Source organism: Typopeltis vanoorti, chromosome 20, assembly GCF_054136105.1.
Source record: "Typopeltis vanoorti isolate ZY-2024b chromosome 20, IOZ_Tvanoo_1.0, whole genome shotgun sequence".
Taxonomy (NCBI): domain Eukaryota; kingdom Metazoa; phylum Arthropoda; class Arachnida; order Uropygi; family Thelyphonidae; genus Typopeltis; species Typopeltis vanoorti.
In genome coordinates this window covers 50,253,772-50,281,077 of record NC_143568.1, presented here as the reverse complement: position 1 = coordinate 50,281,077, position 27,306 = coordinate 50,253,772, and the positions used below count along the sequence as shown (strand labels likewise).

At 35.0% G+C, this 27,306-nt stretch overlaps 1 protein-coding gene across 2 annotated transcripts in view; it reads right to left on the bottom strand.

Moving 5' to 3' along the window:
* polo (Serine/threonine-protein kinase polo) overlaps positions 1 to 27,306 on the bottom strand; it is a 237,114-nt gene that overhangs the window by 132,715 nt on the left and 77,093 nt on the right. The window lies entirely within an intron of this gene.

Below are 27,306 nucleotides of genomic sequence, written 5' to 3'. Positions count from 1 at the left end.
GTCTTGTTTATTTTTGTTTTTCAAGTGAGGTATTGTACAGAATTTTATTGATAGTTGGTTGTAACTATTTTTTTTAGGAAGTAAATGTAGTAAAGTTGTTGCATTCTAGCAGTATCTGAAAATACAGCTGAACTTTGTTATAACAAAGCCCAGAAATAACGAGATCACAGCTATAATAAGCAAAAAGCCACAATGATTTTAATTTATGCATATTCCCATACAATTTAATAACAATTTCGATAACTATGCAAATATTCTTAATTGCTTAGATCGTTCTGGGAATATGCAAGATGGATAGGCTGCAAACACAAAACTTACAAGCATATGAGGTCTTTGGTTGCACTTGATCCATCATGCATATGATTCTTTATGGTCCTTGCAGACCAAACTTGGTCTGCAAGGATCACAAAGTTTGTAAAAAGTTTGTAAAGACTAACAGGCTTTGGTAGAGTTTGTTAGTCTTTACTCCATAATAGTTTTGGTCTTAGTTTTCCTGAAGTTAGCGTACAACACAGGCAGATGGCAGGGCAATGAGCAGACCTAGCTGCAGTTTCTTGGAACAGACAAACATGAAAGGAGTGAGAGCTTTTCACAACCACCTGCATTGGTTTATGGGCCAGTTTATAACCTAATCTTGTCCTTGGGGACCATCCCCCACTCTACCTAATTCTCAAGTGTCTAGCTTCTGGCCTTCCTCACTTTAAAAACTAACGCTTCTTCTGAAACATATTGACTAAAAGAAAGTGTTTCTCGGATCACCAAAAAAAAAGTCTCCTTTCCTTTAGTGTTACACAGTGATCAGCATTCATTTTAGACAAATTATGGATTCTACAATCATGTTAGAAACGATTATTTTAATTTCCCGACGTTTCGACCTCACATTAAGGTCATCTGGATATATATTATATATATGGTATACTCCAGGGTGGGCCAGCAGAGGATCCTTGGATGAATTGAGTAAGTTCTTTAACTTTGCAAGAGGTTTAAAGGTGGTTTTAAGGTTGTATTTTTGTAGTATTCTGTTTATTTCGTCTGATATCCCTTTAATGTATGGAATGGTTATGGTTTTATTGTAGCCTGTTTATTTTTGTTTTTTAAGTGAGGTATTGTACAGAATTTCATTGATAGTTGGTTGTAACCATTATTTAGGAAGGTACTGCTGATAACTTTTAATTCATCTTTAAGTGCTTGTTCATTGGAGCCAATCTTCAAAGCCATGTTTTTTAGTGTATTAATGACCCCTAGCACAATTCCTATCCATGATCCTAAATCTAATATAACAATTGGCATGTTAAATTAGGACATCATTTTTACTGTAACAAAACTATCTATATAAAAGAATGTTTCTCTGATGTTCTCTTAAATAGAATATAGTTTTGATGTAGTTAATTTATTTTATTTCATTTATTTATTGTAATTTTATTTTCACTAGAGGTTAGGCCAGTAGAATAAACGTTGATCAAATCATTGTCCCTACAGCATACTGTGCGAAATGAAATTTAGCTCATCTCTGTACATATATATGTATATACTCCAGATGATGACCTTAATATGAAGGTCGAAACATCAGGAAATTAAAATAATTATTTATAACACGGTTGTAGATTCCATAACTTGTGTAAAATGAAAAGTCTAAATTATTTGTGAGTGAGAACGTTGTCCTCTTCAACAGAATTGACACTGCGGAAGAATAGAGATGTTTACACATCAACATAAACACTGGAAATCAATGTAACTGAAAAAGGAAAAAAAATTTTTTAGAAAGTTCAAGCTTAGAAACATCGATTTCAAGCATTCCTTCAATGGTGCACTGCACAAAGAAGTGCTGGAAGCTAGCTGGACTAATGTAAAACTGACATAGCATTATTACTTACACATATTTCTGGTCGTAAAATGTTAAAAAATATGACTTATTCATAAACTGATCATAGATATTTAATTCGTACGTATGTTCGTACGATATTGCCTACCGGTTTCGCTAGTAACTGACCAGTTACACAGTACAAAAAAACGTTAGTATCTGTTAGGTAGCTAAGGTAACACTTTCGTGTGACATGTCTGTATGAATCGTGACTTTCTACTAAGTATCATGAACACGCGTTACATACAAACGTGTAATATGATTATTTGTGTACTGTAGTTCTGTCGGACTGAGAGAATTAATTAAATTTTTCCAAGTATCGTTTAGTATGGCCTCTTGATTTCTGTTTAGGTTGCTGCCTGAACACAGCACTACTGCTGCTTCTTTGAATAATCGATATCTGTAATCATTATCTACGTAGGGCATAGAGCTGTTATCCCAGTCTGTAGTGTGGTTCAAAGTTGAAAAGTGATGTGCTAAACCGGAGGTGATCGTTCTGTTGTGAAAACGAAATCTTCACCAACAGTACTCCTAAACCTTCAACATGGTGGAGATATGTGGATGATATCTTCATCATATGGCAGGACAACATGGAAAACCTATATATATTTGTCAATAAAATCAACTCACTCCACAATAAAATCAAATTTACTCTAGAAGTAGAAAACAATGAACTACACTTCTTGGACATACTAGTTAAAAGACAGAGTAACAATTTCAAACTGTCTATTTACAAAAACCCTACGGACACTGGACGATATCTACATTCCTCTTCAAACAATCACAGGTCACATAAACAGAACATCATCCACATGTTGAGAAATCTAGTCAGAAACTTTATCTCCGACGAAGAAGTTCAGACAGAACTGTCCCAAATTGCTATAACACAATCGCAAAATGGTTATCCTCAAAACATCATCAACAAATTTCTATACAAAGATAACCAACAAGAAAGAACAGTCTCCCAGCAAATTTCAACAGCAGTCATCCCCTTCATGGGCTCAATTTCCACCAAAATTACAAGATTGTTAAAAGCTCATAACACCAGGGTTGTATTTAAACCAACTACTAGTCAGGTTCTAAGATCTCCTAAGGACAGTGTTCCATTTTATAAATATCCAGGTGTGTGTAATATTCCATGCAAGTGCGGTCTTTCCTACATTGGACAAACTTCGAGAAGCCTGGAAATAAGACAGAAACAACATGTTGGCGATGTAAATCACAACAGAACGATCACCTCCAGTTTAGCACATCACTTTTCAACTTTGAACTGGGATAACAGCTCTATGCCCTACGTAGATAATGATTACAGACATTGATTATTCAAAGAAGCAGCAACAGTGCTACGTATAGGCAGAAACCTAAACAGAAATCAAGGGGCCATACTGAATGATACTTGGCAAAATCTAATTAATTCTCTCAGTCCAAAAGAACTACAGTATGCGAATAATCATTATATTGCATGTAACGAGTGTTCATGATACTTAGTAGACAGTCATGATTAATACAGACATGTCACGCGAAAGTGTTACCTTAGCTACCTAAGGGGTACTAACGTTTTTTGTATTCTTAAACCTTTTTTTTTTTTGCATTTACCATTTTTTTTTTGTACTGTGCAAGCCTTGGGAAAGCTAGTCAGTTACTAGCGAAACCGGTAGGAAATATTGTACGAATATACATACGAATTAAATATCTATGGTCAGTTTATCAATAAGTATTATGTTTTTTTATAGCATTGTTACGTCATTTTTTAAAAGACTAATTTAAATCATTTAAATTAAGGGGATATTTAATCCCACATTATTTCAAAGCCGAATAAGAAACTCTAAGATAGAAATCAAAGAGTTTCATGCCAAATATAGCAAGCTATAAAAGTTCAGCGAGTCCAAGCGTAAGCAAATACCTGGGTAGTACAATACCGAGCAACTCGTAGTAAAGGTGGATAAAGCTAGGATCACTATTCTTAGTATTAACCCTAATGTAATACTCATCCCCTAGGAGATGTATGTTGTTTTACATTAAAGGAGATAGGTCACTACCCAGACCGGTTTCAACTTTTATTGAGGTCTCATCAGCGAGTAGGTAGACCAATAAATACCAAGATTGTAGTGATAATAGCTTTAATATTTTACAGTACGAGTTGTTAAAGAAGTGTACAAATAAATTAATGAAATAAAGAGCCAAAAGGCTTCTGGCTCTTTATTTCACTAATTTAAATCATTTTTATTACTAATTATTGTTTTTAATTATAAAGAAATGGTTTAATATTAATTGTATGGTTTAAAAATTATGGACAAATAAATTGTGTTTTGTAGTTCATACAAGCATAATCATACAAATAATATCTGAGTATGTTTTTAGCTTTTGTTTTTTTTAATCTATATTTATCAGTTATTGAGAATTAAAAAAAAAAAGATATAGATTGAACTCATCACTGATATAGTGAGTAATGGTTATAACGAGAAAATTTTGTTAGTCCCCTGGCACTCATTATAACCAAATATTGTATATTATGAGTGAGAAGACAGCTACTGATCTTTTTAAGTTATATAGGAAGACATTAAATCAGAGTATTCTGTTCTGCAAGCTTGAAAGTGCTGCTGTTATAGTGCAAAGGGTAGAATGTTTGGGTAACCTGAACACAGGAAAGGTGCATGCATCAAACTGCCATATGTCAGTTTGATGAGTATTATACAAATTCACCCAACATGGACAAAAAACAATTGGTCACATAGGATGATGTGGAAGTGATTTTATTTATTTTAGTCATATATATATATATATATATATATATAGCAAATGAACTACACCCTCTGTCCAAAAAGAAACCGAACTATTGATATAAAATAAAACACAGGCCAATTATAATTATTTAAATCATTTATTTCAATCAATATACTCTCCCTCAGCTTCGATACAGCGTTTGGCACATGGTCAATTAATTCATTAAATGAGTTTTTTTTTATATATCGGTTTTTGGGATACTATTGAAGGTCGTAGTTACTGCCGCTTAAACATTTTCGATGGTGTCGTACTGCTTTCCTTTCATCAACAGAACTTTTCATGAAAAGTTCTGTTTCTTTTTGGACAGAGGGTGTATAAAGGTAGTTTGTTTTGATGTACAGAGCTAGGAATCTGAAGACTTTGAATGTTGCAGTTGCAATGCTGATTGCTTGATGGTGGATGGGCTTCAACCATTGTAGCGTGCAGTCTCTGACAGGCATATACATGAGACATTTTTATCTGACAAGTGGAGCAAAGGGAGCAAATAACATTTATATGCATTCCAAGAGGCTAGGGTGTAAAGCATATTCATTACTAATAAGGCATGTATTCAACTTATAAATATGAAGTAGAAAGCCCACCCCCCCTTTTTTTTTTGTCAAACAGATGTCCAAGAACTTGGCTTCTGTTGCAACTGCGATGGGAGTGTGTCCTAGTCTTAGTTCTGGTAAGGGTGAAGACCACATTTGCAACAAAAATGTATACAAGCAGTCTACTGTGATGAAAACCTAAACCTTTGCAAGATTATTCTAAAAGATGATCAATGGCATACTGGCAACTGTTTCATATTGCAGAAAAACAGATGGTAAAGTCATCTACATGGAGGATTACTGACAGGTGGATAAAGTTCAGTTATTGAGTTAAATGTGATTGCAAAAAAGCATGACACTTAAACCCAAACCTTGCAGGACTCCCTCTTCTTGGGTGTAGGATCAAGAGAGTGATTTCCACTCCAACCTAAAAATTTTTGGTTGGATAAAATGTTCGTGATAAAAAGAGACCGAAGTCGTGCAAGTTGTTTAGCATTCCAAATCTTCAGCTGAGTCAAACTTTTCCCATGACAAAGAAAACTAACACTAAGTGCTTGAGTTTAGCAAGCCGTCACTAATGGATACCTCCAGTCAGATTAGGCGATCAGTTATTGAGTGTTTATAGAAGGCAGAAAACATGTCAAAAAAAGGACATTTCTCTCCAGAAATGTCCATAAAAGACAAGAGTTAACTATTTTTTCAGCATCATGCACAAGCAAATGATTAGAGCAGCTGGACAACAGTAAGCTGGAATTTTTGGATCCTTACCTGTCTTTGGGAAGGCAATCATTGAACTGTTTCTTACTGGGTTTCTGGAAATTTTCTGTGAAAGCAACTGGAGCAGTTGATCCATGGAGGATGGTGAAAGATGTTTAAACATATCATAATACTTATTGTGCCACAGCAGTTCATCAAACCAGCTTTTTCTACGACCCATTCTTGTTTTGTGAATGGCCTATTAATCTTTGTGGCTGTTTTGAAGAGAATTTGATGTTATTCTGTTTTGCTTTTTTCTGGGAAAGAAACTTGGGAGGAATAAAAGTTATTGCAAATGTTTTGATGCCAAAACATTGGCAATAAAAATTTTGATGAGGAAGAGAAAGTGAGCAGTCACCTTGCGATTTTCCATCAATGTAGCACGTAGCAGCCCATACAGAAAAGTGGATATCATGGGGAAATTATTGAAAAGTTATCACTGATTTCCCACTTTAACAGGGGAAGAAGTTGAGTAAGTAGGTTATTAAGTCAATGGCAGTGATTTTGGGGTAGCATATGGAAGAAGGTATTGCTTCGAGTTTAAGAGGAAGATTTTTTGACTATCAAAATATAATCATCAAATTCCTGACATGTACTCTCAGGGGATGTACAGGATATGATAGTACTACATGAAAAATTTACATCATTACTAACTTCCTATCTACAATTTTCCTCCAAATGAGTCTGTTACTTGTCAAGACTCCAACATTATCAGATCTTATATTTCTATCATCTAAGCCACTTTGTACCGTATCAATCCACCTATATCTTGGTCATCCTCTGGGTCGTTTTCTTGCCAACCTAGCAGAGAACACTCGTTTTGCTAATCTTTCCTCGCTCATTCTGTTTAAGTGACCATACCACCTGAGATTAGCTTGCTAATGCATTCCTGGATGCAGACAATGTCAAGTTCTTTCCTAATATCCTCGCTTTTAATATGATATTGCAATTGAGGCCATCTGTTTACGCCTCTAATCTTTCTCAGGACTCTCATATCTGCGGTCTCTAGTCTTTGGTCAGGTGTTTTACTTCTGACCCATCTCTCAGATCCACAAATTAAAATTGGTTTGAACACTGTCTTGTATACAGCTAATTTAGGGTTCTGACTAATTTCTCTCTTATTCCATATGAATTTATTCAATTGACTTCCTACCATACCAGCTTTGTTGATTCTGCTGTCTATTTTCATATTTAATTTACCATCTTCACTAAAAATCGTGCCTAAGTAGCTGAAATGTTTTACTTGTTCCACAGGTTCTCCATTCACAACACAGTTGACATTTTCAACAATTCTACCTATTTTCATTGTCTTTGTCTTTTTAATGCTGACCTTCATACCATATCTATTACAACAGTTATTCAATTTAGTCAGGGAATCTTGCAAACTTGTAGCGGATTTATTTAGAAGTATAACATCGTCCGCATAAAGCAAAAGAGCTGACATTAACATCCCCAATTCTGATATCATGTTTAATACCACTTTCCTTCATAATGTGATCCATATAGATAATGAATAGCAGAGGGGATAATGTACATCCTTGTCTCACACCAGATTCAACATTAAACCATCTTCCTGTACTTCCTTCAATTCTAACTGCTGACTTACAACTCAAATAAAGACTAAAAAATCAAAATATATTAAGAATGAAATCTTTTATAAAACATTTGATTGGCTACCAGAAGAAAGAAGGGTAAAGATAGCGCATGTGCTTATTTTATTTTCAAACTTGGGCACATTCGTTATAGAGGAATTGAAACAATAATTCCAAATAATCTATACACTACAGAATAGACTAATTTGTGTTAGGCTACCGTATAAGTTTGTCGCTTAATATGTTTCAAAAAAAAAAAAAAAAAAAAAATTTTTTTTTTTTTAAATAAAAAAGTAAACAAGAATAAAAGGTTCGCAAATTTGAGAAAAATTTAACGAAGGGCTCACGCGTGCCCCTTATAGCTCACTACTGCTTACATGTGATGCTAACATTTTGTAATGTGGGACTGTCATCTGACTTTAAATATGGATCCTGCAAGCAAAAGCACATTGGCTTACATATTGATATTGCTGATGTTTGGACAAATCTACAATAACTGCATTGTAGAAATGGATTTACTATTTTTGGTGGATTCATTTGGATTCTGATGTTGTGAAGTTATGATTCCTAAACCTTCTAGTTTTCTTTATGGGAACTGTAGAAAGTCAGTGTCTCTCTTCCTACTCGAGAAAAATATATTCAAAATACCAACTAACTCCACCCAGAACACCAGGTATTTTAATGGTTTTGTTTTCTTGTGGGTGGACAGTAGTATCCACGCTATCTATTAATGGATCTGGGGGCATGGTACTGATTCTCTGAGGACATTTGTGATAATTTTTTTTTTTTTTTTTGAATTAACTGATTTAAGTAGTGGAATCATTTCTGGTGAATTTTCATAGGCAAGGCCATATTAATTTTTAATCTGATTCACTATCAAGACTGCATACAAACTGTACTATTCAGGGGTTATATAATTGTGAAAAAGTGGGACATACACGTTAAGGTTCTCTTTGACACTTTCTTTTACAGTTGCCTTCTCAGAAGCAGAGTTTATTACCAGGTGTTACTGCAAATGCCGTGATATACTCCCTCTTCTCCTCCTGATACGAAATGTTTCGCTCAGTCTTGAGTTTTTGATTCTTTTCATTTACTATGCTCAAGAGTAGTCTGGATATTCTTCCTTATAAACAAGGCATTGCAGTGTTTTGCATGTCTTTGTTCTTGTGCTCTTTAGTGACAAATATGGCAGAGCTGTGAAAGGCAATCTGAAAACATAATTCTCAAACTGCATGCCACTGCTACTGACACTGAAAGTGCAAAGGGCTTGGGAATATAGAGCCCACCAATTTTTTTTAACAGATGTGGGTTTTAGGCTGTTGAACATAAGGATGATATTCCTGGTCAGAACCAGTTGACCATCCTTATGGTATGAGAATCTTATAGATGTCACTCTTTGGTGTCATTTAACTCAGAGTAAATTTACTCTTCACTGGGAACAAGGAGGAGGCTCCACTCTGATCTTAGTCCTCAAAATTCAGTTTTGCATTGTGGGCATGATTGGTATCCCCCCCCCACACACACACAAACACAAATGTTTCAAACTCTGATTCAAACAAGATACTGATGCAATGCAAAGACATGCATTGCATCAGTATCTTGTTGAGTTACAGCCTCAAAGATAGCAGTTTCTGTTTTAAGGGTTTTTATTTATTGCCATCATTAGTCTTTATTATGGGGCCAGACAGATACATCAATTACTCTAACTCATGCTTAATTCGCCTCTATGTGAAGCACATGTTTGTGGTGGAAGAGACAGATCCTCGTGATGATGCTAACTTTTTCCATTATTAATTTTTTTTCTATACTTGTTACCATGTTTGCTGTTGGTGCAATCTATAGAAATTCAGAAAGGGAATCTGGTAGTTTTGCACTACTTTTGCCCTGCTTTGACAAGATGGGTGGTTCTGGATGACCCAGCCAGGATTAATTAGCTAGTGAGCTTGCCTGCACGAGTCAATGATGTTGAAGTCTCTTCCCCATTGTCTAGGTACAGTGGTCAAATTTGTTGTAGTGCTGATAGGATCTCTGGGGTTGCTTGTTATCCAACTTACTGGTGCAGTAAATGCTGGCAAGACGATAGAAATCCACATTTCATTCCTTAATATGTGGTGCTGAATCTTCTTACTTTTGAGAATGAGTTATTTTTATGCTCATGTTTATCAGGGGGCCCCTTCAAAAAACCCAAGTATAGAAATTATTTGCATATCAACTGAAAATAAGAAGCAGAGAACACCAGAGACCAACAGATAACCATCCAGTGAGGAAAATCTTTCCCTTCTTCATCCAAATGGGTTTGGAAGGAATAATTGCTTCTGCCTTAGTATCTCCACGTTTGGGTCTGCCTCCAACTGACGAGACCTCACTAAAGGTCGAAACCGGTCTGGGTAGTGGCTCTTCCCTTAATGCATAGCAGTATACATGTCCTCAAGGAGATATACTTTGCATTATGAGAGATACTGAGACTAGGAGTGATGAGAGCTTGGTCCACCTTTGCTCGGAGTTGCACTACCTTACCTCGGTCCTGAAGATATTTTCAGGTGCAAACTTTGTTTGCTTATCCAAGTGTAAACTTGGATAAAGGATTAAACTAAATTTATTATAGTCTAACCTAGTGCAAAATAAACTTCCAACTTCTGTAATAATAAAAATAGGACATCACTGTTACTGGAAGGAAAACTATCTGTAAGCAAGAATGTTTATTTATGTAATCATAAATTAAATCTAGCCTGATGTAATTTTTTTGGTTTGAAATGTAATGCAGCTAGTCTTGTATATTTATGTATGCTCCAGATGATCTTGATATGAAGATCAAAACGTCGGGATAATAAAAAGAATTATTTTAACGCCGTTGTAGAATCCATAATTTCAAAAATGAATGCTGATCACCGTGGTAACACTAAAAGAAAGGAATACTTCACACCTTCACAGCTGCTGACTCTATACAAATCCAAAAATCTGCCCAGCCATGGAATATTGCTTCCATGTTTAGGGTGGTGAACCAAAATCCTCTCCAAGATTGCTCTGTTCTATCCAGAAGAGGGCAATCTGGCTAATTAATGATCAGTCTCTCATATATCCACTTCAGTACCTCTCTTACATTCATAAGACATTCAGAAACTGAATGTCTTACAGACATTCAGTTTCTGCCTTATGTCTCTTCTACAGATACTTTCATGGACAGTGCTGTGCTGAGTTGGCCACTATTATTCGTCCACTTGCCATCAAATCATTTATTAGAACAAGAGCCACTGCTAACCACATCCTTTTATAGTCCATCTTGAAACTCACTGAACCAACTTCACTGCTTTATCTTTCATTCCATCTAATTCTGTTATTTGGAATAGTCTCCCCCAACTCTGCCTTCCCCAAAGATTACATACACCTTTCACCTGTTCAAACAAAATATGAACAGATTCCTCTTTCTATCTCTTTCCCACACGGCACTAATGTGCTATGGTCATGTGGCCTTTTGTTGTGAATCAGATATATAAAAACTCATAATGCTAAACATTATGAAATACGAAGTAAACTAAGTCAACTGTTCTCTATATATGATTAGTCTAGACAAAGATATGTGTAAAATTTTGTCTGGTTATTCTTGGATAAAAGTAAGAATGAAAATAACTTTTTTATTTTATTTATGAAGTATAAATATACTTTCTGAGGAAGAAAAAAAACACATAGTAACAAAAGTGAAGTTATGCATCTGGAGTGCATGTGAATATTTTCCCATCTCCCCCATTTTTTATTACTTACACACACGTTCATAGAAACTGCATCACCTTACATAAACATAGTTTTTAGTAGTTAAATGGTCATTTTCAGGTTTATCATGGTCACTCATGCCCAAATAATTTACTAACTTTTTATAATAGTGACAGCTGAATTGGATAAAAAGGGAAGGGCACAATACTGCTAAATTTTGCAAATTTTTTTTAACAGGATATCACATGGAAACCTGTTATGCAGATTACAACAAATGGGAATAATATAGTACCTGGTCTGTGGATTAACTATTTTAAAGCTATTATCCTTGAGAAGAAAAAACAGTGAGTCTCTCCATGATATCTGATAATTCTGATCATATTTTTCATATTGCATGCTAGAAGAAATGGGCAAGAGTAAACCAGAACTCTACCACCTAGAACTGCAGAGGTTTAGTTTTCCTATGAGGAATATGGGCAACACCCATCAACTCATCTAATTTCACTCCAGCCTGATAATCTAATGCATCTGGCTGGGAAATATATCCAGGACTACTAATGAGCCTAGTACCATGAAGGTGTAGGAAGAACATATGGTTGCTTCAGGCTAACCAGATTTCAGTGGTGAAGTTCAGCATACTTCACCTTGTAGTGGGGAGAGCATCAGTTTTTCATCACCAGTGTTCTAAACCTTTAATGTTTAGCCCCGGACAGACAGATAGTGCTCCTAGTATCTGTACCACTACCAGAAGGAAAATATAAAGAACTGAGATAAGGAGCAGATAAAATCTGTCAAAGGATAAAAAGACAAGCCCTTAATGAAATCATATTCACAACAGAATAAGAAATGAAGAGCAAGGACAATCTTAGATAAGGTTATAAATTAAGCAAATTAAAGGAGAATGTATGCAGAGATGGCTAGATATATACAATCATCCCTCAACTTACTTCAGGGTTCCGTTCCGTCCAGCAGGACGTAAGTTGGTCGGACATAAGTCGATACATTAAATCAACAGAGTTACATGAGTTAGGGACTTAACCATAATAAGTATATTGCCATTTTAATTTTTATAAAACTGTACTGTACAGTACATTACTGCCATTATAAAACAGGAAAATAATCACCCAAATCTTCCTCCAGTCATATCTTTATTACCTTCCCTATGAGAAGGACCAATCTGCAGCTCTTCTGGTGTAACTTTTGGTTTTTTGATGAAAATGTCCAATGTGCTTTGTGCTTTGCTTATTCCTCTTCTTTTCATCATAAATTTGTTGATAGCAAGCAAACGCATCATGTACTTTCATTTCTACTAATAAGTAGCGTTCAACATTGAGGTCCATGACTTCAGCCATTTTGAGAACATTGCTAACTGCAGAGAACATTTCTGCAAGACCCTTCACTGCAAATTGTTTAACTACTTCTCCTTGTTTCTCTTTTCCCTCCTCCTTTTCTCATTCTTCCTCTTTTGCAACACGTTCTTCCAGTTCGACCAATTCTTCGTCGGTGAACTCTTCAGGGCCACTTCCAACGAGTTGAATTATGTAGTCATCGTTCACTTTGAGATTATGATTGTTAGCTAGTCACACTATTTCTTCACTCAATTTACAAAGGTCTTAATTTTTTTTCGTAACTTCCAAAATCGTACACAAACCTTTGTAACGTCTTTCTCCATATGCCACACATATATTGAGAGGTCACTTCGTTCCAAGCCACAGCAATATTTTTAATAGCATGATAAATATTGAATGCAGTCCAGAATTGCAGGAGAGTCTGGTCGTTTCCTTCAGTGGCAGAAATGGCTTCTGAAAAAGTCCTCCATAGATAATAAGCCTTAAACACTGCAAGAACTCCCTGATCCATCTGTTGGATCAATGAAGCAGTGTTTGGAGGGAGAAACAAGACCTTGAACTTGGGGTGAAGATCACCGATGTAAGACGGATGACCTGGAGCATTATCTAGAATTAATAAAATTTTAAATTCTATATTTTGTTTCACACAATAGCTTTCCATTTCACTCTCGCATAACAGTTAAGGCATCTGCAAACAATTTTTGAGTCATCCACGATTCTCTTATTGTTCCGATAATGAACTGGAAGAGTATGCTTCCTAATGTTTTTGAAGGCTTGTGGATTCTCACTGTGCCATATCACAAATGGTTTCAGTTTATATCCAGCCATATTACTCCCTAACAAAATCATAATGCAGTCTTCGAGAGCTTTGAAACCCAGCATAGATTTTAGCTTTTTGTGGATGAATGTCAGCTCGGGCATCCAAGTCTTAAGCCTCTGCTCCAAGATTGGCCATTTTGCTGGTTTTCCTCTTTAGGCCCTCTTCTTATCTGGCATCTTGAGTCGTTCTTCCTGTTTTCTCCACTGTCTAATCATACACTCAGTGAGAGGAGGTCCTGTCTCTCTGAAGCTTTCTTTCAATGTTCTTTTGGGTAATTGATGACTTTTAACTTGAATTTTGAAGAATATGACAATCTTTTTTTATTTTTGTACATTTTTATGAGCTAGTGCTCAAAACATTGTTAATGCATTAACTTACCTCACCAACGAGTTTCAGACATATGAATGCTTTCAGAGTTCTGATTGGTTTATTCAAAATCTGCCATTCATGATGTCAATCGAGAGAGTTAACAAAGGCTAGTGATTGGTGGAAGCCTGTTCGCAGAGACAAGGTACCGGCAGTTTCGCCATGGCAACCGCGGGTCTCTCAACCAGTACCCCCCCCCCCCCGTTTATAAGACAATCCCCCGATTTTTTGGTCTAAACAGTTTAGAATAAAGTATCGTCCTATACACAGAAAAATATGGTAAATCTCCTAGACACACAAAAAAAATTTTACTCATCCAAAGTATTGGTCTACTGTATAAAAATAGTTATAGGTGATTTTTTTTTTTTTTTAAATAATCTCATTATTACAAAACAAAGCAAGACATCCTTTATTTCTCACTATACATTACAAGTATACAGAAACATGCTTTCCTTTAATGTGAATTGAAAACATACAAGTATGTGTTCCCCCCCTCTTTTTTTTTTGTTCATAATGAAGGGTGAATTTATATAAATTATTCATAAACAATAATAGGAACCACAAATAATAAAATTTACGAAAACAAGAAATTAGGTAACACTTGCTGTGAAGCCAAATGTATGATGCACTAGTCACATGGTTCGGTCTTTGTCTTGTCATTGCAACATAATCATTTTTTTAAAATAATAGCATTAAAAAACCTTTTCATTATATAAAATGCTCAACTATTTAATCACACTGAACATATTCATGTTGTGAGCTGCAAAAAGAAGCTTATGACAAGTCTATATTACAACTGTGCACCTACTTAAGGGATAAAGGTCTTGGAAGAATATGATATATAGATGTATTTAATTAGATTGCAACAAATTTAATTTGTGTTTATAATTGCAGTATTACTTTGTTAATGAATTATTGATGCGAGAAAAACTATTTTTTTTTAATAATAGATTGTCTATTACATGTCGTGCATACTGTATATACATGTAAGGTTAATACTGAATTAAATGAATGTATTAATCTGATTATAAAATTTATTTATTGGAAATGATAAAACTAATTTAAACGTACACATATGAAAGCTTACTTTTTTTTGCGACACATCAAGTGTATGCAATTTACTGTTTTTCAAGTAAAGCAGTATAACTATGACATGTAATGGCAGCTTATTTTTCTCACTTTGTGACTGAAATGAAAACCAGAAGTGTGATGACATGTAGTGAAGCATGCATGGAGCGAAAATAACACAATAATACTGCTGAGAGAAAAAGAGAAGGATTTTTGAAACTCTATAGTGCATATTTATGAAGTCTGTTATAGAAAGCGAATGTTTAAAAGTTAACAATTATGTTATGAGAATGATGACAGGACAACTATTGGAGAGAAAAATATACAATAGTTTTTGATTGAGGTTGAGTTTTTTAATTATTGTACATTTTTTCATAGTCTTTCACATTTAAAAGTCATAACAAACTAGTCATCTTTACAAAAGCGAAGATGACTAGCTTACGTTATGACTTTTAGAGTAAATCTGCAACTAAAATTGCAAGTGTTATTGTGATTCTTTATTAGTGTTCGGATTAAGGATTTCAAAGACAGAAGTTTTATCTTCAACTCTCTAAAAATAAAACTTCAATAAATTCATTAGCAGCCACCCATAATCAAATAACTTGACAGTGAATGATATGTATTAAAAGGAAAAAAGTGTAAATTATGAGAAGAAAATAATACATTTTGAATGCATTTAGAACGAAAACTGAATATTCACTTGCCACTTGTCTCTGATAACTTGCTTGTGACAAGTGGATTTTTTTGGACAACAAACTTTTCCTGTAAAAATACATTAATTCTTTCAACACAAGTTTTATATCAGTGGTATACTAATAAATTGTGTACTGTACTTTCTTTCAATGCAGGAACCAAAAAGAACATCATGATTAATTATTATTAATATTGCATAAATTATTTTCCAATGATTCATTTTTACTATCCTTGTATTTATTTCAGAAATGCATTAAATTTGACAACATATCTTCTAAACAAGAAAAAAAAAAAATTAAATAAATACTTGCATTTCTACCTGAGAATGTCAATGTTGCAAGCCTATTTCCACAGGTTTTCACTCTTTCTGTGTGTTCTGTTGCATTCATTTTATGATTGAGATTATTTTATTTTTTTAACATGTTTGTACATGTGCCTGTATGTAAAATTAAGTTATTTGTACCTGAATGTCTGCTTGGATGAGTACAAATAAAAAAAAAAAAAATCCCAGCATTTTCATTATGAATGAGAACATGACTTTTTTTTTTTTTTTTTTTTTTTTTTAACCAAAGCAAAAGGGAACTGTGTTTAAGTTCAGGCAATAAACTGAACACTGCTGCTGAACCAAGTATAACATTATCCACATAAAGCAAATAGCTGGCATTTACATCTCCAATTCTGATATCAGGTTTAATACCACTATCCTTCATAATGTGATCCATATAGATAATGTACATCTTTTTCTGACACCAGATTTAACATTAAATCACTTTCTTGTACTTCCTTCAATTGTAACTGCTGATTTAATGGTAACTCAATGACTAAGTATTGTTTGATATTGTAAAAGTTCAATGCAACAGAAATTTTCGTTCGCCTAACGCATCGACCTTTTACTGAAGGTCAAACCTAGAGAACGTGTAAATATGTTTATTGTATTATCTCTTAGTGTTCTTTATAGAATATGTACAACCCAACAGGAATTAGTTTACTCCTTTAAAAACAAAGCATGTAAAATTGAAAATGCCAATTGCAACACGGAGCAGTCGGGAAGCTGTTTGATTCCTGTCTGCATAGTCAGTCACAGGTGGCCTTCAAGGTCAGAGCAGAAAGGAACAAGTGAAATCAAACAGGAGTTCCACAGGCTGACCAAATGGGATTAAGAACATAAAAGAGGATAGCAGCGAAAGTTCCAGAATCCACTTTCGGATTAGTAACATGAAAGGAGATAGTGGCGAAAGTTCGAGAAACCAGCTATCACGTGATATTGTAAGGGGGATCCAAAACTGAACCCAAGGCATGGAATATGAGGGACATATAAGTGAGGAATTGGGCAGTGATAGGAATCAACACTGAGAGAGATAGTCACCTAGTGAGTGAACTAGGAGGAGTTGCTGCCCAGATGCAAAGATAATCTGATGGAAGGAATGCGGAGGTCGATCTGCCATAAAGCCATTCGAGTCTAAAGAGCATGGATGTCCCGAGGCAAACAAGGAGGGAGAACGAAATGTCCAGCTGCTATTCCGCTCCTACAGAGTCTGTGAAAAGCCGACGATCGTAATCTTGCCCGAGTTTCCACACTGGAAAGTTGTCCCTTGCACCCCGCTTGCTGACCCCGACGAGGCCGCTGGTACTCCGTGAACTTCGAAGTTAAGGATCCTAAAGCCCGGAGCGAAAAATAGGAATATCAGACGCCATGACTGATAGAAATAGCCGATGCATCAATAGAAGAACATTTCACGTGAGTGTGATATCATTTGTTATAAGTTACCTGTGCTGTAAGAAAGATATAATAACTGACTGTTGAGATTTATAGGATAGGATAGCCAGAGAATAACTAATGCGCTCTTTTTCATAGAAATTAATAGTTAATGTGTAGAGCGGAGTATAGCTAATTCCTGAAGAATTACATGGGTTTTAAGAGTGATCTGTAACTTGTAATTAATTAAGTCTGTTTTGATATAATTGATAAATTAATGTATATGTTCTGATAATATAGATGCAGTTTAAACTAAGGTACTAAAATTCATGTGATAAATTAAATAACATAAAATAACTGATTGACTGGAAAGGATTGACATGTATTTTAATGAATCAGGGTATTTGCTATTAATATCTTGTTATTGTTGTGATACCAGAGGATTAGACGTGCGAGATATTAGCTTAGAAAAGTTTTAACAATTAACAGAACAATCAGAAGGATGTTTGTTATGAGGCATTTAGATAATCTGCATGAATTTGATGATTTGAGATTTAACAGAGGATAGTTCCCCTGTACCTTTTGTATTGTACAATTCTTACTTAGCATTCATTAAATAAGTCCTTTGAATTTTTACAAAATATTGTTGACTGATCTTATTTCATCACAATGCATTGATCTGAAATAAACTGAGCCTGTAAGCGGTAATCACTAGAATCATATCAGAGAGAGATGCCACGACTGTTAAGACTTTTTTTGAGATTTTGAAATTTGGTTAAATCATAGTCTGCCGGAAGTTTTCATAAATTCTTGTACCAATCTTGGGACATGGAGGCACAATCAGAAATTAATATGAATATCCATGGTTCTCAGGTATAAGAAGTACTGAATCACTGAACGTAGTATATGTAAAGGGACAATGAGTGAATTGTAAGAAAAAGAATATAAACCGAATGGAAACGACAGAACATAGAAAATACAACGAACAATAAAATATTACAATATAATACGCCATTGACATAGCATTTTGAATATCTTCTCTCTTGGCACCTTATCATATGCTTTTTCCAGATCTACAAAACTTAAATATAGATCTTTGTTATATTCCCATGCTTTCTCGACTATTTGTCGTCAAGTGAAGATCTGATCCTCACAGCCTCTATTTGGCCTGAATCCAGCTTGTTCTTCACCAAGCATCTCTTCCACAATTCTTCTCAACCGTTTCTCAAGTATACTTGCATATATCTTATTAGGAACACCCAGTAGAGAAATACCTCTGTAATTCTCACATTCAGTTTTATTTCCATTTTTATATATGGGTACTATGACAGCTCTTACTCCAATTATCTGGAATTTGTCCCTCTGTCCAGGTCCTCTGAACTATGCTGCAGTGCAGCCACTGTTAGACTTTTAACCTTCCATACTTGAGCATTTCTGGTCAAATATCATCTACTTTTCATCCAGTCGCTTTTCCACATTCAAGCTTTTGATGGCTTTTTCTACTTCAAGTATGGATATGTATTTCTGATTACATGACTGGTCAGTTTTTTTTTTACACCTGTGTTGTCACTGATTGTTTCATTTAACAATTTTTTGAAGTAATTACTCCATACATTTATGATATTCTACCAGAAATGTCTTAAAACTTAAATCTGTATTTAAGTTTTGTCGATCTGGAAAAGGCATATGACAATGTGCCAAGAGAGAAGCTATTCAATACGTTACAATTATATGGTGTCAATGGGGCATTATATCAAGCAATACTTAGTCTTTATTTGAATTGTGAGTCAGCAGTTAGAATTGAAAGAAGTACAGGAAGACGGCTTAATGTTAAATCTGGTGTGAGAGAAGGATGTACATTATCTCCTCTGTTATTCATTATCTATATGGATCACATTATGAAGGAAAGTGGTATTAAAGATATCAAAATTGAAGATGTTAATGCCAACTATTTGCTTTATGTGTCTAATGTTATACAGTGGTATCTCGCTAATCAAAACCTCTTTAGTCCGAACCCTCCAGTAATCCGAACTGCAGTTTGAAAGAAAAAAAAAAGTTTTATTTATTATGTATTATTTTTATTTAATAATTATTTTAACTATTATTATTTATTTTATTATTATTACAGTACAGTATAACCACGGTGACAAAAAAAAAGAGGAAATTCTCCATCATCATCATCAAATTCATGCCATGTACCCTCAAGGGGTGTACAGGATATGACAGTACTACATGAAAAAAAATTACATCATTATTAATTTCCTATCTACAATTTTCCTCCAAATCAGTCTGTTACTTGTCAAGACTCCAACATTATCAGATCTTATATTTCTATCGTCTAAGGCACTTTGTACCGTATCAATCCACCTATATCTTGGTCTTTCTCTGGGTCGTTTTGCTGATAACCTGGCAGAGAACACTTGTTTTGCTAATCTTTCCTCACCCATTCTGTTTAAGTGACCATACCACCTGAGATTAGCTCTGCTAACGCATTCCTGGATGTTGACAATGTCAAGTTCTTTCCTAATATCCTTGTTTTTAATATGATATTGCCATTGATGCCATCTGTTCACGCCTATAATCTTTCTCAGGACTCTCATATCTGTGGTCTCTAGTCTTTGGTCAAGTATTTTATTTCTGACCAAGCTCTCAGATCAATAGGTTAAAACTGGTTTGAACACTGTCTTGTATACAGCTAATTTAGTGTTCCGACTAATTTCTCTCTTATTCCATATGAATTTATTGAACTGACTTCCCACCATACCAGCTTTGTTGATTCTGTTGTCTATTTCTATATTTAATTTACCATCTTCAGTAAAAATCGTGCCTAAATAGCTGAAATATTTTACTTGTTCCACAGGTTCTCCATTCACAACACAGTTGACATTTTCAATGATTCTGCCTATTTTCATTGTCTTTGTATTTTTATTGCTGACCTTCATACCATATCTATTACAACAGCTATTAAATTTAATCAGAGAATTTTGCAGACTTGTAGCAGATTTATTTAGAAGTATAACATCATCCGCATAAAGCAAAGAGCTGACATTAACATCTCCAATTTTGATATCGTGTTTAATACCACTTTCCTTCATAATGTGATCCATATAGATAATGTACATCCTTGTCTCACACCAGATTTAACATTAAACCATCTTCCTGTACTTCCTTCAATTCTAACTGCTGACTTACAACTCAAAGAATATTGCTTGATATAATGCCCCATTAACACCATATAACTGCAGCGTATTGAACAGCTTCTCTCTTGGCACCTTGTCATATGCCTTTTCCAGATCGACAAAACTTAAATACAGATCTTTGTTATATTCCCATGCTTTCTCGACTATTTGTCGTAAAGTGAAGATCTGATCCTGACAGCCTCTATTTGGCCTAAATCCAGCTTGTTCTTCACCAAGCTTTTCTTCCACAATTCTTCTCAACCGTTTCTCAAGTATACTTGCATAGATCTTGCCAGGAACACTCAGTAGGGAAATACCTCTGTAATTCTCACATGCAGTTTTATTTCCCTCTTTTATATATGGGTACTATGAGAGCTCTACTCCAATCATCGGGAATTCGTCCCTCTGTCCAGGCTTTCTGAACTATGCAGTGCAGCCACTGTAAGACTCTTATACAACCATACTTCAGCATTTATGGTCGAATATCATCTACTCCTGCTGCCTTTCCACATTTCAAGCCTTTGATGGCTTTTTCTACTTCAAGTATGGATATGTATTCCTGACTGCATGCCTGGTTAGTATTTTTTTACCACTGTGCTGTCATCACTGCTTGTTTCATTTAGCAGTTTTTCAAAGTAATTACTCCATACTTCAAGGATATCTTTTTCTCCCATTTTCATGTCACCTTTATCATCTCTAATTCCTTTTACAGCACTCTCTCCTCCATTCTTAAGCTTCTTCAACAACCTCCAGAATATTTTGCCACCTTCTTGATATTTATTTTCTATATTCTTGCCAAAGTCCTCCCATGACTTTTGTTTAGCTAGTTTTACACAGTGTTTAGCATTCTTGCATTTGTCTCTATATTCTCTAAGAGCACAAGCTGACTTATTTGACAAGAACTTTTGGTATGCTTTCTTCTTTTCCTTCACTGCCTCTTTAACTTCCTGTGTCCACCAGGGAGTTGTGATTTTTTTATCCTTACAGATAACCTCACCACATGCTTCTCTGGCAGAATCAATCAATGTTTTCTTCAAAGTTTGCCACTGAATCTCCAAGGTTTGATTCCTGTTCTCAAACTCTTTCGTTTTTTCTTCAATAATCTTTGTGTATTTTAGCCTACAGTTCACATCTGAGAGCTGCTCAACTTTTATTCGCTTTAAAACTTTCTTACATGTTATTCTTTTCAATAGGAAATTCAATTTTATCCTGCTCAAAACCAAATAGTGATCACTTCCAATTTCAAATCCTCTGTACACTCTGGTGTCCTGCACCAGGGAGAAAACATCACTATCAACAATAACATAGTCAATGAGACTTTTCTTATTCCTAGCCTCTTCTCTCCATGTGAATTTGTGCACATTTTTATGTTGGAACATGGTGTTAGTAATAACCAGTCCATGTCCTGAGCAGAAATCCAACAACAGATATTTGCCATTATTATTAGCTTTGCTCTTTTCTCCAAATTTTCCCAAAATATTTTTGTATGTCTCACAATCATTTCCTACTCTGCTATTTAGATCCCCAACAAGGACCAACTTTTCCTTTTTCATTGTGTCAGTTGCTTTTTCTAAAGCCTCAAAAAATTCCTCCACTTCTACCTTAGTAGAACCTTCTTTGGGATCATAGGCACAAATAAGTCTCATTGTCCAGTTCCCCATTCTCATATTTGCCCACATTACTCTACTTGAGACTGACAGTCATTCACGAAGATTAGCCTCGTATTTTGTGTTGAATACTATGGCTACTCCTTCTTTTCTTTGATTGTCATTGCCTGAATATAACATTTTGTATTTATTGCTCAGAACGATCTCACCAGTTTTGGTCTTTTTTGTTTCAGTCACTCCTATTATGTCGATCTGGTACTTATATAATTCCTCAGCTAGCTCCATTTCTTTGCCATTCAGGCTTCTTACGTTGATAGTACCGATCTTTAACTCTGGTGATGTTGAGTTGGGGTTTATTTTCAGATTTGTTCCAGTAGCTGACTTTTCGCTGTTCGCCCTGGTTTTCTGGCGAAAACAACGGGGGCCTTGTTTAACCTTGCGACGCCCCATCCGGCATGAAATTTTGTCATGTTGTACCATCATTCTATATTTTGGTTTAACCAATAAGAATACAATTTCGTCGGCTAAATCCCAAATTGCCAGCCCATCCTCGTCCGTTCAGTATCCAAGTAGATACCCAACAGGGTGCACCACGAGAAGGTGAGGATTGGACATTAGGTCAGAAGCCCTGGTCGGTTCTCTGCATTCCTTTAAAGGCCATGCAGAGGTCTCCTCTCAGTTATACAGCTTTGACCCTTAAACGTGCATAATTTGGTTAAAAATATAAATCCAAATGTTGAAATTTCACCAACAATTGTTAAGGAATGGATTACAGGTAGAACCGAAAGTGAATTCGAAATCAAATCAGATGCTGAAATTATGATGCCACGGAATAAATCAGAATACAATGATGACAATAAAGAACTCGAAGAAAAAAAAAAGTAGAACAAGAAGAGGCAGCTGACAGCATTCCCCAAAATTTTATTGCTAATGCAGCTCCGAGAAGACGCATTAGAAAAAATTTTAGCTTCCAAGAAGCAAAAGAAAATCAGTGACTTTTTTTTACAAAGAAATAAAAAAAACTTTTTTTTGTGTTATGTACAAGAAAGTGATATTTTTTACGCAAATTAAGTTACGTACTGAAGTATGCAATTTTATTAAATCAGAATCCTCAACAATACAGGTACATACAAACTAAATTTTTTACTAAAATAAACTTGTGTTATTTTAGTAAAAAAACTCAGTACTGTATTATTTTTTAAGTTTTACATTATATTACAGTACAGTAGCTTTTTTCTATCAGTTACTTCATTTATTTACAGAATTATATCGATGTACCATTAGAATCTGATTATTTTTGTCTTAAACGCTAATAATTGTTGTCTCTTGGGGGTAATTCACTAATCCGAATGAGCATGGTTTTTATTATTTTGGATTAGTGAGATAATACTGTACTTCTAAACAAATCTGTTACAAGTCTGCAAGATTCTCTGACTAAATTGAATAACTGTTCTAATAGAAATGGTATGAAGGTCAGCAATAAAAAGTCAAAGACAATGAAAATAGGCAGAATCATTGAAAATGTCAACTGCGTTGTGAACGGAGAACCTGTGGAACAAGTCAAACATTTCAGCTACTTGGGCACAATTTTTAGTGACGATGTAAATTAAATATGGGAATAGACATCAGAATCCACAAAGCTGGTATGGTAGGAAGTCGATTGAATAAATTCATATGGAATAAGAGAGAAATTAGTTGGAACACTAAATTAGCTGTATACAAGACAATCTTCAAACCAGTTTGAACTTAAGGATCTGAGAGCTGGGTCAGAAGTAAAACATTTGACCAAAGACTAGAGACCGCAGATATGAGAGTCCTGAGAAAGATTAGAGGCGTGAGCAGATAGCATCAATAGTAACATCATATTAAAAACGAGGATATTACGAAAGAACTTGACATTGTCAGCATCCAGAAATGCATTAGCAGAGCTAATCTCAGGCGGTCACTTAAACAGAATGAGCGAGGAAAGATTAGCTAAACAAGTATACTCTGCCAGGTTGGCAGGAAAATGATCCAGAGGAAGACTAAGATATAGGTGGATTGATATGGTACAAAGTGCCTTAGACGACAGAAATATAAGATCTGATAATGTTGAAGTCTTGACAAGTAACAGACTGATTTGGAGGAAAATTGTAGAAGGAAGTTACTAATGATGTAAATTTTTCATGTAGTACTATCATATCCTGTACACCCATTGAGAATACATGGCAGGAATTTGATGATGATGATGATTACTCCATACTTCAAGGATATGGTTTTCTCCAGTTTTCATGTCACCTTTATCATCTCCAATTATGTTTCCAGCACTCTTGCCTCCATTTCTGAGCTTCAACAACCTCCAGAATATCTTGCCACCTTCTAGATATTTATTTTCTATTTACCAGTCTTCACATCATTTTGTTTAGCTTCCTTACATTTGTCTCTGTATTCTATAAGAGCACAAGCTGACTCATGTGCCAGCAACTTTTGATATGCTTTCTTCTTTTCCATTACTGCCTCTTTAACTTCCTGTGTTCACCATGGAGTTCTGATCTTTCTATCCTTGCAGACAACACACCACATCCCTCACTGGCTGAATCAATCAATATTTTCTTCAGGGCTTGCCACTGAATCTCCATGGTTTGGTTCCTGTTCACAAACTCTTTCATTTTTTCTTGCATTTTAGTCTACATTTCACACCTGAGAGCTGCTCAACTTTTATTCCCTTTAAAACTTTCTTACATGTTCATATTTTCAATATGAAATTCAATTTTATCCTGCTCAAGACTAAATGGTGATCACTTCCAATTTCAAATCCTCTCTACACTCTAGTGTCCTGCACCAGAGAGAAAACATCATTATCCACAATAACATGGTCAATGAGACTTTTGTTATTCCTTGCCTCTTCTCTCCATGTGAATTTATGCACATTTTTGTGTTGGAACACTGCTAGTAATAATCAGTCCTTGTCCTGAGCAGAAATCCAACATGTTTGCAATTATCATTAGCTTTGCTCTTTTCTCCAAATTTTCTCAAAACATTTTTGTATGTCTGACAATCATTTCTTACTATGCTATTTAGATCTCCAACAAGCACCAACATTTCATTTTTCATTGTGTCAGTTGCTTTCTCTAAAGTCTCAAAAAATTCCTGAATGGAGGAATTAAATTATTTATTTACCTTAAATTGGTTAACTGATTTGTTTGCTTGCTTTTTTAAATCCTGTGATTTTGAAAAGATGAAATTTGGAAGTAGTTTTGTGGGATACATGTTTGTGCTTACCTCTTGTTGTATACTTTGTGGATCCTTTCAGATAAGTTATTTATAATGCCTGCATATAGTACTTGTGAGACAAACATACAGTCACATTCATGCATACCAAAATATGCTAATGATATTTAGTTTGTAATTAAGATATTAGATTGAATTTATTTTTTCTCTCACTTGAGTTTTGTTCCTTCAGTAAGATTTTATTAACAAATAAATAAATAAACAAGGCTGACCAAATTCACATGGAGGGAAACATAGAAGTCTTTTTGAATTTATTTTTAGTGTGATATCTTCAATACTAATTCAGAATATAAGGCTATACATGAGACTTCACACAGAAAGTGATTGCCATTTAGTTTTGAACATGATAAAAGTGAATGGCATGCAGAAAAGAAAAATAAGAATGCATTAAAAAAAAAGAAAGAAAAAGAAACTTTCAGAAGTGAAAATGCAGAGTGAAATATTCAAATATAATTGAAAGGAAAAAAAAAAAGAATATTTGAAAACAGGAATCGAATCATTGAGATCCAGTCATGATATCACAGAAAATGTGTTCACAGATTCAGCCAAGAAGATAGGTGATAGTGAAATTTACAAGAATAGAAAAATCAGATTGAACACAAACTGGCAGACATGAAAAATATGAAATCATATTAAAAATTTCCTGGAAAGTAAATAAACAAGTACCCTGAAAAAATACAAAGAACAATGTAGAAAGTATGCTTTGTGTAAAAGCAGTTGGACAGAAATCATGGAAATAATAGCAGGAATGAAGAAATAAATATGAAGATGGCAAAATATCAAAAATCGCTATAACAAACTACTGAAAAATCTCACCTACAGATCCACAAGTACAATTCTATGTTAAAATAAATTCATTATAACAAACTCCAGTATGACCTGTTCCTGTGGTTCTCACAAGTTCGCTACTATAGCAAGAGTCAGCTGGTCATTCCGCGAGTTGTCATTCTCTAAAGATTGTTGACATAAACATATGAATTATATCAGATTCAACACTGAGGATCATGAGATTTTAGATTTTCCTTACATATGACTATGAACAAAATTCTTTGCACAAGTTACTTTAAATTCTAGGCTCTTCAAAAAAAAAAAAAAAACAGTTTCTTACAATTAACCCAATTACAAATGTAACAGCGGTTGAAAACTTTGAAACAAATGCTACAAAGTTCATTAATTATATATTTTTTCCCTATGAACACTGTTGACTTTCTGGCGCAGCAACACCAGCTACTGTGTGCAGAGTTTAAAATAAAGTCAAAGATAAGAACCTTTGGAAGCCATGGGAAGAAGAAAATTAAGTGGTTTCGCTTAAAAGAAGAGAATGTGAGGAACCGTTTTAGGGAGAAGGTATTAGAGAGGATTTCGGATGGACTAGAAAGTGTACAAGACTGGTGGAGACATAATTCAAATGTAATTCTAAGCTATGCAATTGAGGTCCTTGGTGAAACATCCAGAAAGATTAGAGAGCAGAAGGAAGGTTGGTGAGGATGGGACAAGTCCAGAGTGGTAGAGGACAGAGAGAAAAAGCAAGAAGCCAAAAGAGTTGTTGCACAGGTGAAGGCCATGGTGCATCAAGACCTTTATGATCAATTAGGAACAAAGGAAGGACAGAGAAAGCTTTATCGATTGGCAAAATGTAGAAATAAGGCATCAAAGGACATCGTACATGTGAGGCAGATAAAATACTCTGGAGGAAGGGTATTAAGGAGGGACGTGGATATAAGAAACAGATGGAGAACATACTTTGCAGGGCTTTTGAATGAAGAAAATGCAAGGACTCACAGAGAAGATGGGGAACCTAATGAGGGGATGGTGCAGAACATTTGTAGAGTGGAAGTGAAGGAAGCCATAAAGAGGATGAAGAATGGAAAAATGGTAGGGCCTGACAGGATCCCAGTGGAGGCATGGAAGGCACTAGGGGAAGTGGGAATTGACCTGCTGTGGGACCTGTTCATAAAAGTTTGTCAACAGGAAAATATACCTGAAGAATGGAGGGAAAGTACTCTTGTCCCCATCTACAAGAGTAA